Here is a 5,955-nt window from a genome sequence, read left to right on the forward strand (position 1 = left end):
AAACTGGCAACTGCGGGGATAGTGCTGGGACATGCTGATTGGGGAAGGTGCTTCCAGGGTAACGTACCACCGTGGCGTCCTGTTGGCTGTATCTAGTGCTTTCGTTTCCAAAATACAAACTTTCTTTGAGCCAAACAATTTCTGTTTTCCAGGCTGACGGATCTGCCTGTGACCAGACACAAAGCAGGTGGTCTTGCGTGAATCTGAAAAATGAGATTCCTCTCATTCTAAAATCAGAAGGGCATAGAATGTCATGTTACTGTTCTTTTTATAGGGGAGGTAATTATGAATAGGCCACAAACAGGTTGCTGTGCTCATTTCTGGACAAGTCACCGAGAAGAATAACTCAGGAGGCCTCGGGTTCCCACAGAGTGAACCTCATAGATTTATAAACTGTCTTCTCACCTATGGAAACATGACATTGGATCAAAGGACCTAAGAGGTTCTATTCCTCCAGATCCTCTGAATTCCGTGGAGTTGGTCCTAAATGCTTATTACTAGATCACACGATAAACCCTTCCCATGACCTGGGAACTGTCTTCTCTATTTCTCTGACATCCTCTTCCACCCTTCTCCCTTGTCTACCATGCTTTGTCAGGCTGGCCTTCTTTCTATTCTCCACAAAAGCCAAACTCATTCCTGCCTCAGGTGTTTGCACCTGCTGTTCCTTCTTCTGGAGCTCTCACTGCACATCTTCCCATGGCTGACCTCTTTACAACCTTCAGACTCAAGTCAATCACCACCGCCTCAGGGGCTTTTCCCCGTGGCTCCGCCCACTCCCAGCTGACTGTCCGCTACTTCCATCTCATTTACGATCACATCACCTTCTTTTATCTGCAACAAAACAGCACTATCTGAAGTGATCCATAAGGTTCTGTTTTCTACTTTCCCCCTGAGAATGTACATCCCTGAAGGCAAAGATATTGTCTATTTATTCACCGCTGTATCCCTAGGACATGCAAAGTCCTTCTCATATAGTATCACTCACTAATATATATATTATTGAGAGAAAGGTGTTATTTTGTGTTTAAATAGAAGAAGCAGCAGGGTACAGAAGGGAACATGGTTGAGACTTCCACATTAGTCCTTTCTTAAGGCACTTGGAACTTGGTATTATCTTTATTTGTGTATGTCTGCCTCTGCCAGATTGTAAGAAGACTGAGGTCAGTAATCCTGCCATGTTCATTTTTGGGTAGCCCATAGTACCTAGTATTATGCCTTACACACGCTAGGGACTCAGTAGATTGAACTATTATTAATGATGCAACTATTGTTATTTATTAGTATTATTTGCAGGCCCACTAAATATAATAAAATGAAAGCATCATACAAGTAGTAGAAGTATCAATAGAAGCAATAAAAACATCTATGCCATAACTGGAGACCTGGCTTCTGGTCCCAGCTCTGCCAGTAACTATGGAGTGATCTAGGGTTTTATTTCCTCGGAACACCAGAATTTGAAAAGCCAGGGCTTTGGATGAGACAGCATCTAAGATTCCTTCACACTCTAACCTTTTGGTCTGTTTCTGTCTGTTCCAATTTTCCCATTGCAGATTTATGAATTCCTACTGCTCCTCTTACTGTGTACACCTGCTGCCTTGTTTCCTTCTCAGACTGGATCATTCAATGCATTCAGGGTTCAGAAAGGTCATGAGCAGAGAAAGTACTGAGGACTCATAAAGTGGGCTCAGGCTGAAAACTGTGGGTAGAGAGGTTGGATGGAGCCACCACTCTCCAATGGCCATGAGCACTGTCAAGAGTCTTCAACAAAATGAGTGAGTAACATGTAGCAACAGCAGTCAATAATTTTTAAAGAGCATTTTTCAAAACTGAGAATGTCTCTGGCTCTCAGTTAAAACAGACTCTAGCCCATAAGCGATTAATAGTCCTAAGATGATGATGTGACATCTTAGAGTTAACAAAGCGTTTCTAAAGTAGATTATTTTCATTGCACTCTTGCATGGAAGAGTTCTTGTAGACCAGAACGAACTTCTTGTAGGAAGCAGAGAAACTAACTCATTCCTTCTAATGTTTCCATAGCCATTTGAAGAAGGGTTTTACTGTGACATGTTGGAAAGAACACTGAACAATGATGCAGAAGACTGAGATTCTGACAATCTGTGCTTAACTGTTTTCTAGAGACCATTGTGGGACAGAAACAAACAGCCTATGTGGTCTCAAGGATATGTGGACTTCAGTTTCCTCACCTATCTGCAGGTAGTAGATTAATTAACTGCTTTTATTTTTCCAAAAGTTACAAACATAAAGATTTTCTTCTTACTAAACTCATATGAAAATTTTACTGAAGAATGAGAACATGAGTTTTGACAATTTTAAGGTAGACACGAAGTATGTTATAATTTGGTCAAGCCATAAAGGAGTTAACATAGGCCAGTTCATAAATGAAGGCATCTGATGTGAGGGGCCATGACAATTCCTGGGAAAGTTTTTGTACAAATCATTATTCTGATTTTCATTTAAAAAGTCAAGGAAGTACATATTAAGCAGCTCTTGTGGTTAGAACTCTTGTTCTTAGAAGATTTTGTGGATGGTTCCATCCACATTTATTTTAAAGTGAGTGAAACGTCCCTTGTCATGGAATTGTCTTTGATAAATACAAAAGCATTTTACGCTGCAGAAAAGGGAAAGAAAAGGCTCTACTTGGGTGTTTGGCTGATTATTTCTAAGCCTACTTTTCTCTCCAGTACTAGTGTGTTAAGGGTTAAAGCAAGTTGGGCAGGGTGGTTAGTACTTCTCTTTTTCCCTTCTTGCTTAGATGTACCTTCAACCGGAAACCTATGAGCTCACACTTTCTAAGCATGTTCAATAATGAAGTGGTAGACCTCCACAGAATGTTTCAGGACTCAGGAAGTGGTTGAGGGTTATTCAATAGTTGGTGTTCTCCCTTTATGTCTGCACCAATCCTGGTCTGCACTACAGGGTTGGGAAATGTTGTTTGTGTTGGAAGTGGTGTCTTTCAGAAGAGACGTAAAATCCAAGGTCTGGGTTGCTTGTGGTCACTAAATATACCATAATGTTTTCGGTGAGCATAGGGATGTTCTTGAGTTTCCTTTCTAAATTTACATTCTTTTATTCATCCACATTTTTTTCAAGTAATTTGAAGGCTGTATTTCTCTTTTCCTAAACAAAACTAGAATGGGTATAACTGTACTTCTTCACCCTATAATAATACCGTTTTAGGAATGAATAAAAGTGATTTTTTCATGTTTAAGGAAAGGTCATTAACTAAAATCTAAGTTTCCCATAAAATGAGTAAAGATAATTTAATATTTTCTCAATTTTGTTGTTGGCATATCTTATAAATTATATAGTTTTTTTTTTTTGGTGAGGCTGTCTTCGGAACCTTTTATTTTTCCAGTATCAACATTTTAAATGTCTTTGACGTAAGATAACAAAATGTAAAATGTCTGAAAAGCACTTCTTTTCAGACTCTTTCCATGTCTTGAGTATTTTTTTTTAAAAAAACACAGCTATTCAAGTGTACACACACAAACTTAGCAAACCTGCACACACGCACACATGCGCACACCCACATACACTTTACTTCCCTTTGACTGCTCTGAAAATGGTCAGAACAGGATCATAATGCACAAATCTTTCTCTGAATGTTTCCTTATGTTAGATCAATTCCTTCTGAGTTCTGTGCTTGCCAATGCTAAATTTCCTGCCAGGGCAGTAGTCTATTTTTAACATTTTGGGGGCTTATCCTTCGTTCCAAATCTAACAGGCATATTCCATGGAGTGAAAGAGAGAAAGCTGACTGGGTGCACTTACAAATCAGGATAATCAGGATTTGCAATTTCTGTGGAATCAAAGCTATGAATGAGAAAGACCAATTAGAATACTTAAAAGATCATTTGTCATCACTTTAATCTTCATGTATTTTTTACTCATCATTTTCTTTGACTAAAATTATTAGAATCTTTGTCATATTAATCTCAAGACCAAATGGGAACAGTAGCGTTCATTTTCTATTTTCAGTATTTTGGAGCATTTTAACATGTCATGCTAGATTATAGGTAGTAGGCGACTCGTTTAATAGAGAAAGTTTTAGCTTGTGGCATATTCAGCATCATATCATCTCAGTGTCATTTCTCTAATTCCATATTTCATATACAAATGAAGACTGAGGGATTTATTTCTGTTATTTAATAGCATTTGTTTAATTCCGAGATTAATATATCATCTTCAACCCTGAAACAGAGGCCCTCTGAAACATCAGACCCAAAAAATTGGACACAGCCTACTAGCCCAAAAAGAACATGTTGCCAATTATCTCCATGTTTATTTAAATATTTTGCTCTAAAGGAAGCAATCATTCCTTTATACTTCTTTAAATTTAGTATTGACATTTTTATTTTGGGAAAGGAGGTCTTTTTTTTTTTTTTAACATGGATACAGGAAAAGAAAACTCTCCAATAAAAATATTGTCTAAAAAGTTTGTTTTGTCTGCATGATTTACTAAATATGTACAATTTCAATTCACAGCGAAGGTAACAAAGATTTAAACAGCCAACATCACAAATGTCTCAAGTTCTAAAAAAAAATCACTGTGCACAGTTTAACAATTTAATTGAAAAAACCAAAGCTAAGCCTTCAGTCTGAATCTTTTTTTATGATGGGCACAAGCCATGTATTTTCTTCATCTTTGTTACACGATGCATATTTCAGTGACTAAAAGCCCCTTCCCATTTTAGTATATTAGGTTATGTCAGTACATACTTAAGAGAGGCATAAATTGCCTCTTGGTACACCAGTATGATTTGTGATGTGTTCACATATATGTCATAATATTTATTAATATATAAAATGATCAGATGAGTCATCTGTGATTTTTCTTAATGTCTTCAAATGTAGGAATGTTTTGTTGCATGTATAAAATTTTTCAAAATTTATAGGAGTGCTTATATAAGCGATAATAATTAGACCAGTGTCCCCTTGATGTAAGGTGTCTAGAAAGAACTCTTCTGCTCTTGAAATATAGAGATTTCACATCTCTACACAATACAGGTTTATAAAGTTTGCTATTATATGAATCTGAATGTTGTGGTCATTCTGATATAATGATCAAGTGAGTGAACCAATTAATCATTAGAAACAAATGTCATTGAATACAGAATAGTTGAGTTACAGTTAAGAAGGGAGCCATAACCTCAGCTACACTATAAAATCTATAATAAGGTGGTTTTCATATACACATTTTTTCCCCATGTGAATTCTTTGGTGTTTTTCCCCCTCTTTTTTAGTGCTATGATTGATGAACATGCAATGTGAGATTCAAATAACTGCATTGAGCATGTTTATTTGAATAATTGCCCCATTGCACAATAAATAAATCTGCTGAGTGTGTTTGTTTGAATGTTTTTACATGTACATGGGATCACATAGTCAAATAAATGCAGCTGTGTTTATTACAATGTGTGGGGCTCCAGATATACACACACTTGTTTGTGTGTATATCTAGGGCCCTGCAGCCCCTGAATGGTCTCACACATCTTGGAGCAAAAGCATGGTTAACAATTTGTCAGTTCAAATACATGTAAACTTATTATTGGGCAGTCTCCTCAAATTTGTGACTAAGATTTGCTTTTATTAAGGCTTACATTATCAGAAAGATAAAAAATGACCTTTTTTTAAAGTTATCTGATTGTGAAAAGTATCTAATAAATTTATTCATATTTATTCAAATATAGTCCCTTCTTTCCCCCTTCCTCCAAGCCCTCCCACTCCGCCCCCAGTCCAATTCATGCTAAGGAAGATGTATATTTTGTTTAGCTCTTGCGGAGAAATTCTGATACGCATCTCTCTTCCCAGTTATTTCAGGCCTAAGCCTACAGTGTCATGTGAAGAAAAAAGAAAAGATTGCACAGATATGCTAGAATACAAAATGCTCTTGGAGAAAATGGGCAGGGGTGTTCAGTTGTTGCAGTATTT

The 5,955-nt window shown here is 37.0% G+C and overlaps 1 protein-coding gene across 4 annotated transcripts in view; it reads right to left on the bottom strand.

Moving 5' to 3' along the window:
* Positions 1-3,984: 3,984 nt before the first annotated feature.
* ZEB2 (zinc finger E-box binding homeobox 2) overlaps positions 3,985-5,955 on the bottom strand; it is a 132,847-nt gene continuing 130,876 nt past the window's right edge. For 3 of the 4 annotated variants that reach the window (XM_055262059.2, XM_063631321.1, XM_055262058.2), the window contains one exon: positions 3,985-5,955. This exon is cut by the window's right edge and continues 3,912 nt beyond it. The gene's annotated coding sequence lies outside the window, so the exon portion shown is untranslated. The other variant, XM_063631322.1, reaches the window with a different exon arrangement.

Source organism: Symphalangus syndactylus, chromosome 22 (genome assembly GCF_028878055.3).
Source record: "Symphalangus syndactylus isolate Jambi chromosome 22, NHGRI_mSymSyn1-v2.1_pri, whole genome shotgun sequence".
NCBI classification, from domain to species: domain Eukaryota; kingdom Metazoa; phylum Chordata; class Mammalia; order Primates; family Hylobatidae; genus Symphalangus; species Symphalangus syndactylus.